At 46.0% G+C, this 14,456-nt stretch overlaps 1 long non-coding RNA gene across 1 annotated transcript in view; it reads left to right on the forward strand.

The window, feature by feature from the left end:
• The window catches only part of LOC140735388 (uncharacterized), a 40,004-nt gene extending 36,915 nt beyond the window's left edge, over positions 1 to 3,089 (forward strand). The window contains exons 2-3 of the long non-coding RNA XR_012100742.1: positions 2,428 to 2,470; positions 2,710 to 3,089. This is a non-coding gene — a long non-coding RNA (uncharacterized lncRNA). The remainder of the gene's footprint in view (positions 1 to 2,427; positions 2,471 to 2,709) is intronic.
• The last annotated feature ends 11,367 nt before the right edge of the window (positions 3,090 to 14,456 follow it).

Consider the following 14,456-nt stretch of genomic DNA (forward strand, 5'->3'; position numbering starts at 1 on the left):
ACATCTTTCATAAACCTACTGATTTCTCTGGCTATTTTGACTATACCTCTTCCCACGCAGCTACAGTAAAAATGCTGTTCCCTTTTCTCAGTTCCTTCATCTCTGCTGCTTCTGTGGCCAGGATGACGATTTCCTCCTCCTTCTTCAAAGAACGAGATATTCCTTCCTCTGCCATTGATGTTGCCCACACCGCCTACATTTCCTGGACATCCACACTCACCCATCTTTCCGCCGCCTTAACAGTGATAGAGTTCCTCTTGTTCTCACCTACTACTCCATGAACCTCTGCATCCAACAACTTATTTTCCACAACTTCTGACATCTTCAATGGGACCCTACCACCGAACACATCTTTATCTCCACTTTCCACTTTCTGCAGGGATCTTTCCCTCTGTAATTCTGTTCTCCATTCATTCTTCCCCATGAATCTCCTTGCTGACACTTATCCCTGCAAGGGCAACACCTGCCCATTCACCTCCTCCCTCACCTCCATTCTGGGCCTCAAACAGTCCTTCTAGATGAGGCAACACTTCACCTGCAAACCTGTTGGGGTCATGACTGTATCCAGTACTATCAATACAGTCTTCTCTACATTGGAGAGACCCAATATGGATTGGGGAACTGCTCTGTCAAGGAGCTTTGCTTCATCTGCAAAAAGCAGAATTTCTCGATGGCCAACTATTTTATTTCCAATCCCCATTCCATTCTGACATGTCGACCTCTTCTGCCACAATGATGCTCTATAGAACTCTGGTTAGGCCACACTTGGAGTATTGTGTCCAGTTCTGGTCGCCTCACTATAGGAAGGATGTGGAAGCATTGGAAAGGGTACAGAGGAGGTTTACCAGGATGCTGCTTGGTTTAGAGAATATGGATTATGATCAGAGATTAAGGGAGCTAGGGCTTTACTCTTTGGAGAGAAGGAGGATGAGAGGAGACATGATAGAGGTGTACAAGATATTAAGAGGAATAGATAGAGTGGACAGCCAGCACCTCTTCCCCAGGGCACCACTGCTCAGTACAAGAGGACATGGCTTTAAGGTAAGGGGAGGCAAGTTCAAGGGGGATATTAGAGGAAGGTTTTTTTACTCAGAGAGTGGTTGGTGCATGGAATGCACTGCCTGAGTCAGTGGTGGAGGCAGATATACTAGTGAAGTTTAAGAGACTACTAGACAGGTATATGGAGGAATTTAAGGTGGGTGGGTCATATGGGAGGCAGGGTTTGAGGGTCTGCACAACATTGTGGGCTGAAGGGCCTGTAATGTGCTGTACTATTCTATGTAACAACAAACTGCGCAAATGCAAGTGTAAATAAATAGCAATAAATAACGTGAGCATGAACTAACAAGCAAAAGTCTTTAACGTGAGATCATTGGTTGTGGGAACACCAGAAATAGAATGAGTGTAGTTATCTCCTTTTGTTCAAGAGCCTGATGGTTGAGGGGTAGTAACTGTTTTTGAACGTGGTGGTGCAAGTTCTGAGGCTCCTGTATCTTCTACATGATGGCAGCAGCATGAAAGAGCATGGCTTGGGTGGTGAGGATCTTTGATATTGAATGCTGCTTTTCTATGGCAATGTTTCATGTAGATGTGCTCAATAGTTGGGAGGATGTTACCCGTGATGTGTTGGATGAATCCAATACCTTTTGTAGGTTTTTCCACTCAAAGGCATTGGTGTTCCCATACCAGGCCATAATGCAGTCAGTCACCACACTTTCCACCACATATCTATAGAAGTTTTCCAAGGTTTTTGATGACATGCCAAATGTCCGCAGACTCCTGAGGAAGTAGAAGTGCTGTTGTGCTTTCTTTGCAATAATATTTATATGATGGGTTCAGGACAGGCCCTCTGAGATAGTGACACCCAAGAATTTAAAGTTGCTGACCCTCTCCACCTCTGATCCTCCAGTGATTACTGGCTTATGGGCTTCTGGTTTCCCTCTCCTGTAAACTATAATCAAATCCTTGGTTTTATTGACATTGAGAGAGAGGTTGTTGTTATTACACCACTTAGCCAAATTATCAATCTCCATCCTGTATGTTGATTCATCCAATGCCAGATGAACCTAGTAGCAAAAGTAGCATATGCTACAGGCCCCGCATTTTCGAGGGCCCCGCACTGAATGCTTGCAAGCTGCAGTCTGGTGAAATCGGCATCTCACCTTATTTTCACGACGATCTGGCAACACTGTTGTTTTCATGTTGGGGGAGCTGCGTGCTGTGTGGTATGTGTGTGCAGGCGTATGTTGGCTCCTTGCTGTGTCATGGTGACCTTTGTGCTATCTCCCAAGCTCCCAAGCCGCTGCAGCGTGCAATGTTACGCCGCTGGAGGGTGCGCCACCGCGGTGAGCCTGTGACAAGGGATGTGCGACTCAACAGTTTCATGTGACCCAGTTCATGATTCCTCATTTTTTCCCCTGATTTTAGGTAGTTCGAACCAGCTCAGGAACATACAAGATCAGATTAGACTGTAAGTTTCAACCTGTGTTTCCCAATTGAAATGAGTTTCAATAAGCAACTAAACAGATAATTTCCAGAACACTATTCTTAGTTGGTTGCTGAGTGCATGTGATCCACACGCGCTCAGAGCCACAACAGTCACATAAATTTGTTATTATTCACTAGTCTTTGTTGATACCACTACTTAGCTTTTGTAACATAAACTATTTGTTTTTAAATGCATATTTCATCAAGTTTTTTCCATTGCAGATAGCAATGAGCCAGAGATCCAGAGATACTGGACGTCACGCTTCTGGCAGTGCAAAACGTAAAGCGAAGGAAGAAAAAGAAAGAAGAGACCACTTTCATAAGTGTTTTTGGTGGTATTGTTCCAGGGCTTTCTGTGACAATAAACTGAACTAATTAAGCACCTCCGAAACTTCCAATTAAGTACAAAGTCAATACAGGCTTACTATAAGTGAAATTGTGGTTCTCAGTACATTGGTATCAGGAAAGATGTTGCAGATTGGCCCAAAATGTGGCTTGTCATGTGCAGAGCTAACTTAAAACACTAACAAAAATTACCAGGAGCTTTCAGTATATCTGGCAGCAACAACAGGTAGTGAAATAAAGTCTATATTTTTGGTCAAATACCCTTCATCAATTAAAATATGCTTATTTTCACATGGTTCCAATTTTAAAGTATCCTTGTCATTGATTATGTTAATGTATCCAACATTTGCAAGTCTGAATCCAAAGTGTGTGTGTGAGTGTGAGAGAGAGAGAGAGAGAGAACGGTGCTTGTTTTGCTCCATTTTGCTGTGTTCTGTTGTTCTGCTGATCATGGTGGGTGTGATATGTTGGCGTCAGAATGTTTGGCAACACTTGCAGGCTGCCCCAACACACCCTTTTCACTATATTTTCACTACATTTCACAAAATATTTTAATGTACATTCGACAAGTACATTTGGATCTTGAATTGAGAATCCCGAGTTCTTTACCCAAGTCCTGCCAAAGCGTTTCAGCCTGAAAAATCGACTGTACTCTTTTCCATAGATGCTGCCTGGCCTGCTGAGTTCCTCCAGCATCTTGTGTGTGCTGTTCCTTTACCTAGAACAAGGTAAACCAAAAATCACAAGAAGTGTAAAAGCTACTGACCAAGAGCAGTGTGCAGATAAATAGTAAAGTGCAATATCCTAACGAGTAGATTCTGAGGATGAGTCCACTTTATAGTTATGATGACACGTGAACAAGAGCGCCAGACAGACGTAGCTGGTAGATATGAAGTAGTCTCTTTAATTGACAAAACGTTACATGACACTTTATATGCTGAAAATCAGAGGACAACTCAATTTATCTACAATGCTTGATTTGAATTCCGTATAACTTTCACACCTCCTTCTTCACGCCCATGCTCCAGACAATGTTAATCAACAATGTCTGGTCCTTCAATCAACTGCTGTTTTCACAGCATTAGGAACCCTTTTTCCATAGATGCTTTTTAAATTTAATCTTCAGTTCATATTCAGATCTGAAATTTGGTGCCTGAAATTATTTGCTGTATGTCCTAACCCCAAAAATACTCTCACAGCATAAGAGGTCTGTTCAGGGGACTGATAGCAGTGGGATAGAGCTGTCCGTGAGCCTGATGGTACTTGCTTTCAGGCTTTTGTATCTTCTGCCTGATGAGAATGCCTGGGTGTGCGTGGTCTTTGTTTATGCTGGTTGCTTTACTGTGACCATGACGTAGGAAGGGCAACACGCATAAAGTGTTGCAGGAACTCAGCAAGTCAGGCAGTATCTATGGAGAGGATTAAACGGCCAACGTCTCAGCCTGAAATATCAATTATCAACTGCCTGACTTGCTGAGTTCCTCTAGCATTTCATCTGTGTTGTTTTGTATTTCCAGAATATCTTGTTTAAATTGAGGTATGAAGATATGGCTGTGGTAGGACACAAACAGGTAGAGACACTGGCCCTACCTTCCTGTGGATTTTGGGGAGCAGATAGAAGTGCACAGGCCAGGGGTGGGGGACTATCATGTTGCTGCCAGTGGAGGGAAGTTCTTGGAGGAGATTAAACCAGTAATAAAAGTTCAAAGTAAATTTATTATCAAAGTACATATATGTCAGCATAAACAACCCTGAAATTCATTTTCTTGTGGGCACACTCAATTGATCCATAACAGAAGAACAACCATAAAAGAATCAATGAAAGACTGCACCAACTGGGTGTTCAACCAGTGTGCAAAACACAACAATCTGTGCAAATACAAAAGCAAAGAAAGAAACAAACAAGCAATAACTATCAAGAACATAAGATGGAGTCTTTGAAGGTGAGTCCATAGATTGTCAGAACATTTCAATAATCTGTTCCTGAACCTGCTGGTATGGGTCCTGAGGCTCCTGTACCTCCTTCCTGATGGAAGCAGTGTAAAGAGAGCATGACCTGGGTGGTCGTGGTTCCTGATGATGGGCGGTGCTTTCCTGAGACAGTGCTTCATGTAGATGTGCTCAATGGTGGGAGGAATTTACTTGTGATCAACTGGGCAGTATCCACTACTTTTCGTAGGATTTTCCATTCAAAGGCATTGGTTATTCCTTCCTAGGCTGTGATGCAGCCAGTTAATATACTCAGTACCTCACATCTATAGAAGTTAGTCAAAGTTTTAGATGTCACATTGAATCTTTGCCAACTCTTAAGTAGAGGTGCTGCCATACTTTCTTTGTAATTGCCTTATGTGGTGGACACAGGACAGGTCCTCCAAAGTGATAACACCAAGGAATTTAAAGTTGCTGATCCTTTCCATCTCTGATTCTCCCAGCGAGAACTGACTTGTGGTCCACAAGCTTCCTCTTCCTGATGTCAATAATCAGCTCCTTGTTAATCAACTTCATTGAGTAAAAGGTTGATGTGACACTACTCAGCCAGATTTTCAGTCTCCCTCTTATACGCTGATTTGTCACCATCTTTGATTTGGCTAGCGACAGTCATGTTATCAGCAGACTTGAATATGGCTTTGGAGCTGTACTTAGCCACACAGTCACAGGTGTAAAGCACGTAAAGCAGGGGGATAAGCACACAGCCTTGTGGTGCAGTTGTGCTGATAGAAATTGTAGAGGATATGTCGTTGGCAATCCGAACTGACTGGGTCTGCAAGTGAAGAAATCAAGGATCCAATTGCACAAGGAGGTATTGAGGACAAAGTCTTGAAGCTTATTGATTAGTTTTAGCCATATAACAATTATAGCATGGAAACAGACCATCTCAGCCCTTCTAGTCCATGCTGAATGCTTACTCACTTTTTTCTTTTTCTTTTTCCTGGCCAAACTTCCCTGGATCCCATGCCTGCTAACCTTCTGAATAAGCCTACTGTGTGGAACCTTGTCAAATGCCTTACTAAAATCCATGTAGATCACATCCACTACACTACCCTCATCTATATGCCTGGTCACCTCCTCAAAGAACTCCTATCAGGCTTGTTAGGCACGATCTGCCCTTCACAAAGCCATGCTGACTGTCCCTGATCAGACCATGATTCTCTAAATGTCCATAGATCCTATCTCTAAGAACCTTTTCCAACAGCTTTCCCACCACAGACGCAAGGCTCACTGGTCTATAATTACCCAGATTATCCCTTTTGAACAAGGGGACAACATTCACCTCCGTCAAGAGGGGCCGAATGGACCCAAATGCAGGACGCAGGCACTGAAGTACTAGGGGGAGGATAGGATGGGGATGCCATGGCACTTAAGGGCAGCTGGGGTTCAGGCAGATAGAGTTCAGGCAGGCGGAGCGGAGCGGCTCCCGAAGTCCAGGCAGGCAGGTCCTCGAGGTTCAGGCAGACAGACAGGTCTAGGTGGCGATAGGCTAGCGGAGAGCCCTCCCTGGGCGAGCCGCATGTATCCCAGGTAGGGGCGCCTCCCAGGTGGAAACACCGGAGGCCTGGGCATGACGCGGACCCCTAGGCGGGTGCGGGCACTATCCCAGAGTTCGGGCGGAAGAGAAGGAGGGGGCAGAACCCCCGCCGGGCGACGGTGGGTTGGCCGGAGCCGCCCGATAGAGGCAAGGGATAGGAACCGGTAGAACCCCCGCCAGGCCTCGGCCCATCGGCCAGAGCTGCCCGACGTAGGCAAGGGATAGGAACAGGCAGAACCCCCGCCAGGTCACGGCCCATCGGCCGGAGCTGCCCGACGTAGGCAAGGGATAGGAACAGGCAGAACCACTCCGGGCCACGGCAGGTCGGCCAGACGTGCCCGACAGGGGCAAGGGGTAGGAACAGGCATAGGTCCAGGTCGACCAACACAACAGCCATGACAACGAGAAATTCGGAAACGGCCGGCAGACAGCGCGACCGCGCGAAAAACAAACGAGTGGAGAAGCGGGACCAGCGCATGGGAAGAAAGGTGGGGGAGCGGAGCAACCTGGCAGTACTGGTACGGGCAGAGAAGCCTGATGAAGAATGGGTCTGAGCCCGGGCGAGATAACAGAATGCAGAGACGAGTTCGAAGCCAGCGGGGAAACAGAACAAAACAACCACCCGTCTGGTCCCAGTCCCAAGGCCCCTTATAAACACCTGCAGCTCAATGAGTTACAGGTGTGTCTCCTTGAACCAGGAGGGTCCTAACTAGATCACGGGTGACGGGAGGGACAACTGCAGGACCCGGAGTCCGGAGCCCCCGGACCGGATCAAAACCCGGAACACGGTTCTGGATTGGACCCTGACAGTACCCCCCCCCCCCCAAGGGAGCCTCCTGGCGACCAAAGAGGGACTGGAGGGCCAGGAACGGTACGGGTGGGTGGGGAGGGATATCCAAAGCAGAGAGGACCTCAGGGTAACGGGAACTAGCCTCCAGTGCCTGTGCCGCTGGGTCCATGCGTGGTGTGGTCGTTCTGTCAAGAGGGGCCGGATGGACCCAAACACAGGATGCAGGCACTGAAGTACTAGGGGGAGGACAGGATGGGGATGCCATGGCACTTGAGGGTAGCTGGGGTTCAGGCAGAGAGTTCAGGCAGGCGGAGCGGAGCGGCTCCCGAATTCCAGGCAGGCAGGTCCCCAAGGTTCAGGCAGGCAGGTCCCCAAGGTTCAGGCAGGCAGACAGACAGGTCTAGGTGGCGATAGGCTAGCGAAGAGCCCTCCCTGGGCGAGCCGCATGTATCCTGGGTAGGGGCGCCTCCCAGGTGGAAACACCAGTGGCCTGGGCATGACGCGGACCCCTAGGTGGGTGCGGGCACTATCCCAGAGTTCGGGTGGAAGAGAAGGAGGGGGCAGAACCCCCGCCGGGCGACAGCGGGTCGGCCGGAGCTGCCCGACGGAGGCAAGGGATAGGAATCGGCAGAACCCCGCTGGGCCACGGCCCATCGGCTGGAGCCACCCGACGGAGGCAAGGGATGGGAACAGGCAGAACCCCCGCCGGGCCGCGGCAGGTCAGCCAAACGCACCCGACAGAGGCAAGGGATAGGAACGGGCATAGGTCCAGGTCAACCAACACAACAGCCATGACAACGGGAAATTCGGAAACGGCCGGCAGACAGCGCGACCGCGCGAAAAACAAACGAGTGGAGAAGCGGGACCAGCGCATGGGAAGAAAGGTGGGGGAGCGGAGCAACCTGGCAGTACTGGTACGGGCAGAGAAGCCTGATGAAGAATAGGTCTGAGCCCGGGCGGGATAACAGAATGCAGAGACGAGTTCGAAGCCAGCGGGGAAACAGAACAAAACGACCACCCGTCTGGTCCCAGTCCCAAGGCCCCTTATAAACACCTGCAGCTCAATGAGTTACAGGTGTGTCTCCTTGAACCAGGAGGGTCCTAACTAGATCACGGGTGACGGGAGGGACAACTGCAGGACCCGGAGTCCGGAGCCCCCGGACCGGATCAAAATCCAGAACGCGTTTCCAGATCGGACCCTGACACCCTCCAATCCTCCAGTACCATTCCCGTGGGCAACAAGGACATAAAGATCCTAGCCAGAGGCCCAGCAATCTCTTCCCTTGCCTCGTGGAGCAGCCTGGGGAATATTCCGTCAGGCCCCGGGGACTTAACCGTCCTAATGTATTTTAACAACTCCAACACCTCCTCTCCCTTAGTATCAACATGCTCCAGAACATCAACCTCACAAGGGGATAATGGTTTTGAATGCTGAGCTGTAATCAATAAAGAGCATCCTGATGAATGCACCTTCGCTGTCCAGATGTTCCATGGCAATAGTGCGGGAGATGACATCATATTGGCCACTAGTTCTTGTTATATTTCCGAAGAGATGGCCAAAAGTTGGCACCTGGCCTCTGCAAAGGTTAAGGTCAATGTGCCAGACTACCACAGCACTGCCTTTATTGGTGGGGTTAATGATAATGCCAGGGTTAGTATGAAGAGATTGAGAGACTGAAGATCAGGACATTTAGAGGGGGTGAGGTTCAGGAACAGAATGCAGACTTTCTGTGGATCATAGACTTCTATGGGGTGGAAACATGTCCCCATCACCTTAAAGAGAGAAAGAAAATATGCAACTACTGGAAATAAATGGTAAGATAATTGTTTGAGGTTCAAAGTAAATTTATTATCAAAGTATATTCTAAGTTGCTTGAATTTGTAGTGAAAGATGTAATAGCAGAACACTTAGAAAAGAAGAGTAGGATTGAACATGGATTTATGAAAGGTGAATCATGTTTGACTAATCTGCTAGAATTCTCCGAGTGTGACTCAGAATACATAAAGATGAATAAATGGATATGAGGTAATTGGATTTTTGGAAGACTTTTAATAACACAGGAAATAGGAAGTTGGTCACAATGGTATTGGGTTGGTTATGTAAATATAGTTTGAGATATGTTGTCATAAAGAGGGTAAAATAGTAGGAATAAGTGATCATTCTTAGCTTGATAGTCTTGACAGACTGTGTTTAGTTAAGAACCATAGAGACTGGTGCTTAGGTTGAAGGTTTCCAGCTGCTGCCATCCAGGAAACAGTACTGCAGCGTAAAATCCAGGACCAACAGGCTCCGGGACAGTTTTTGCCCCCAGAACATCAGTCTACTTAAATCATGCTGACGCAACTGTATTTCTGTTATATTCAGTTCAGTTTCAGTTTATTGTCATTTAGAAACCACAAATGCAATGCAGTTAAAAAATGAAACAACGTTCCTCCAGAATGATATCACAAAAGCATTAGACAAAACAGACTACACCAGAAAATCCATATAACGTTTGGTAATCCCCAAATCCAGAGTCTGGAGGGGCTGCTGCGTATTAAGATCGCGCTACCATCTTAGCGCATTCCCCGGAAAGGAGTTTCAAACCCACCAGACAAAACAAGACCACCCAGACACACCAGGTCAAGAGACCAACTCTACCACCCAACAAACCAAAAACTAAACCTACAAGACCTACACAAAAGCACATAGTTACATATAGTTATAGTTAACATATAGTTACGACAGTGCAGACAATAGCATACCGGTAATTGATTAAAAAAAACAGACCATGGGCACAGTAAAAATAGTCCAAAGATGTTAAAAGACTATAAGTTCAAAAGAAACCACCACACAGTTTCCATGTCCTCAGGGTCCCGATAGACTCGTCATCCCACGCAGTCAGCAGAAGGGAGTACCCCCACTATGAACTTCTGCGGCACCGGACTCAGCCTCGCAGACGCAGCACACAATGAAAGCTCCATCGGACCCAGCCTCGCAGAAGCAGCACACAGCGCCCCGACTGCAGCAGACTCTGAGTCCATCGAACCTCTGAGCCTCTGACCATCCCCTCTGGCACAGCCTCTCTGAGCACCATCCTCTGCCAAGTGCACTACGACGCCCCCGCCAACGTGACTCCAAGGACTGGGGACCTGTTCTACTCTGCAGAGACCTGGACCTCACAACAGCAATGAAGAAGGCCTTCCTGGAGATTTCCAGGTGTTCCTCCATGCTCCCACGTCTGTTTTTCATCAGATTAGGATTGTGCACGGCATCCCGCTTGACAAATAACAGATATCAGCTCTGGAGTGGCTGCTGCAAACTGCGTCGCACCGCAATCTTGGTCATGTGATCATATATTGACGATCCTGTTGTACTTAATATTTGTTATAAATTACTATAATTGCACATTGCATGTTTAGATGGAGACATAATGTAAAGATGTTTACTCCTCATGTAAATGAAGCATGTAAGTAATAAGGTCAATTCAGTATCAACAATTTGGCTGAAGAGGTCAGATGTCATATACCCAAATTTGCTGATGATATTACGGTTTGATCAAAGTCACTTCACAGTGACCTTGAAAACATTCTTCAATTAGTTACCATTGCAACTTAAACCAATTTGTTTTCAGAAATGCCCTGTTGATGACAATTTAGTAATGATAAGTAAATCAGTGCTCTTCCCATGATGACTTGAGATGAATATCTATTAGGGAACTCAGTTTTGCACCTCTGGAGCCTTCTTCCCAATTGTCCATTATGCTGGTGTTTAGGACAGTATCGAACGTCCTCCATCTCTGTCTGTCCATACAGGATTCTTCTTTGCTGTTTCCATAACTTATTTTTTTATCAGTGTAGTGAACTACATATACCTGTCTGGACACGCCCCTCTGCTGACTGCTCCTGTGGCTCCTCCCACAGACCCCTGTATAAAGGCGATTGGAGGCACTGCTCCTCCCCCAGTCTCCAGGATGTTGTGTGGTGGTCTCTTGCTGCTAATCGTGGTCTCTTGCAGCTAATAAAAGCCTATCGTTTGCCTCCCGTCTCCGAGAGTTATTGATGGTGCATCAATCAGTCAGGGTTGTTAGCTCTGAGCTGAACCCCTGAACCTGGAGGACTGGTGGACCACTCTTAGTTTGGCCTCTCCCCTTTGACCTGTTTGGCTTGGGTGACCCTACCAAGAGCCAAAGCACAAGGCCCTGACTCCAGGCAACATAGCTCTCCAGGTCATTGAGGCACATAAGACTCCAAAGCCTACAACGTGGTTGTGATAATCTTGGAGGTTCTTCTAAAATATGTCATAAGATTACTTCCAACTTTCTGAAGGAAGACAGGGATCCCCTATTTAACAATAATATAAGCACAAATTATTGCAAGTACAGAAAATGTAAAATTAAAAACAAGACAATGCTGAATATATTCAGTGGATCAGGTGGCATCTTTGAAGACAGAGAGTTAATCATTTTGGTTGATGGCTTAGTGAGCAGTTCCAACATTTTCTGACTTTGCCAGAGTTCCATATCTAATCAGAAATGCAGCTCCTCCAACTTTGAATGGACAAAGAGAAAACATCATTCTTTATAACTTTCACCATTGGGTAGATTTGAAGTGGAGGTTGACAGATTCTTGATTAGTAAGGGTGCAGAAGTTAATAGGGAGAAGGCAGGAGAACGAGGTTGATCAGCCATGAATGAATGATGGAGCAGTCTTGATGGGCCAGATGGCCTAATCCTGCTCTTAGTATGTTTTATGTACTTTTAAACAAGATGGGATTGATAATACAGAGGCAGATGTAAAGAGAATTCAAGGGGATCCGAATATAATTTGGAAAAAAAGAAAAGTCACCCACATGGATGCACACTGCAGAAAAGTAGAATATCTGTTAAAGACTGAGAGATTAGGGATTAGTAGTTTTCATAGGGACCTTTATGTGTTTTGTGCACAATTTGCTAAAGGCCAAAATGCCATTGAAGCAAACAATTAAATTGAAGCACACCTTTGGGGTGTTGACCTGTGGACGACCCAGTTCCTCATCGATGTTGCTGACTGAAGCAGGGCAGGAGACTGTGTTACAAAGGATGAACAACTCTGATGGGCAGAAGGGTACAGAGTTGCCCATGTTCCCCCCCCCCCACCCCCCCCCGGGAGAATTACAAACTGTTACTGTTACCACGCTGCTAATGAGAGAGAAAGAGATGGAACAAAAACATGCCAGAACATCTGCTACCGATAAGAGAGGGGAGAGAGACTTGTTGTTCCACCATATTATGACTCTTGAAAGACGTATGGCTCTGGAGAGGGATGTTTACTTGTTACCATTCTGTTCATTAAAATTGCTCAGTGGACATCCGGAGTGGGCTGGTGGGCTGGAGCAAGTAGTGGGAGGGGGAGGGAAGGCATTGATGCCTTTGCTGCTGCTTTTGTGTGTGTGTGTGTGTGTGTGGGGTGCTTTGGGGTTCTGATGTTCCTGCCATTCATTTTTTGGGGTTTTTTCTGTTTCATGGATGTCTGTGAAGAGTAAAAATTTCGGTTTGTATACTGTACACATTCTCTGATATTAAATTGAAGCATTGAGGTGTTGTACACCTGTACACCTGCTCATTAATGCAGATATCTAATCAGCCAATCATGCAGCAGCAACACAGTGAATAAAAGCATGCAGACATGGTCAGGAGGTTCAATTGTTGTTCAGACCAACATCAGAATGGGGAAGAAATGTGATCTAAGTGGAATGATTATTGGTGCCAAACAGTGTGGCTTGAATATCTCAGAAACTGATGACCTCCTGGATTTTCATGCACAACAGTTTCCAGAGTTTACAGAGAATGGTGAAAAAAAAACAAAAAAATCATCAAGCGAGCAGCAGCTCTGTGGGGGAAAACATCCTGTTAATGAGAGGGGCCAGAGGAGAATGACCAGACTGGTTCAAGCTGACAGGAAGTCGACAGTAACTCAAATAACCGCACATTACAACAATGGTGTGCAAAAGAGCATCTCTGAACACACATGTTGAACCTTGAAGTGGATGGGCTACAGCAGCTGAAGGCCACAGACATAGACTCGGTTGCCACTATCAAACAAGAGAAAACCTGCAAATGCTGGAAATCCAAGCAACATACACAAAATGCTAGAAGAACTCAGCAGGCCAGGCAGCATGGAAATGACTATGATCGATGTTTCAGGCCGAAACCCTTCAGCAGGTCTGGAGAAAAAAAAACTTTTTCTGCTGAAGGGTTTCGGCCTGAAGAGTCAACTGTACTCTTTTCCATAGATGCTGCTTGGCCCGTTGAATTTCTCCAGCATTTTGTGTGCATTGCTCAGTGGCCACTTTATTAGATATGGGAGGTACCTAATAAAGTGGTCACTGAATGTACATCATAGTATTGATGTCAGTGGTCTGGTTAAATTCTATTGATGATGGTAGGTTTGGTGATGTTACTGCCAATAACTATTAAGAGGAACTGGCTAGTCTCACATTGCACACGGTCACTACATGGTACTTATGTTGTGACTACACCAGTCTGGAGCCTAAATGTTCAAGTGTCCTGATACTTTGGCATCTGGCTCACCGGACAATGTTCCTCTGGGTCCTGTTAAACTCATTGAGATCCCATTTCCCAAGTTCTCTTTAAATTAATTGATGACCTGTTCCTGAGCTCCCTTTAAACTCACTGGGACAACACACACAAAATGCTGGAGGAACTCAACAGGTTAGCAGCATCTATGGAAGTGAATAAATAGTCAAAGTTCAAAGTAAATTTATTATCAATGTACATATATGTTACCATATACAAACATGAGATTTCTTTTCTTGTGGGCATACACAGTAAATCCAAGAAACGTAATAGAATCAATGAAAGACCACATCCAACAGGACAGACAAACTACCAATGTACAAAAGACAATAAACTGTGCAAAAGAAAGAAAAAGAGTAATAGTAATAAATAAATAAACAATAAATATCAAGAACATGAGATTAAGAATCCTTGAAAGTGAGTCCATATGTTGTGGGAACAGTTCAGTGATGGGGTGAGTGAAGTTACCCCCACTGGTCAAGAGCCTAATAGTTGAGGTGTAATAACTGCTCCCAAACCTGGTGGTTCAGGTTTTGAGGCTCCTGTACCACCTTCATTATGGCAGAAGCAGGCATGGACTAGGTGTCGGGGATCATTGATGATGAATGCTGTTTTCCCATGACAGTGATCCTAACAGATGTGCTCAATGGTGGAGAGGACTTTTCATGTGATGGCCCTATCCACTACTGATGCAACCAGCCAATATTCTCTCCACCGCGTATTCATAGATGTTTGACAAAGTTTTAGATAT

Source organism: Hemitrygon akajei, chromosome 1, assembly GCF_048418815.1.
Source record: "Hemitrygon akajei chromosome 1, sHemAka1.3, whole genome shotgun sequence".
NCBI lineage: Eukaryota > Metazoa > Chordata > Chondrichthyes > Myliobatiformes > Dasyatidae > Hemitrygon > Hemitrygon akajei.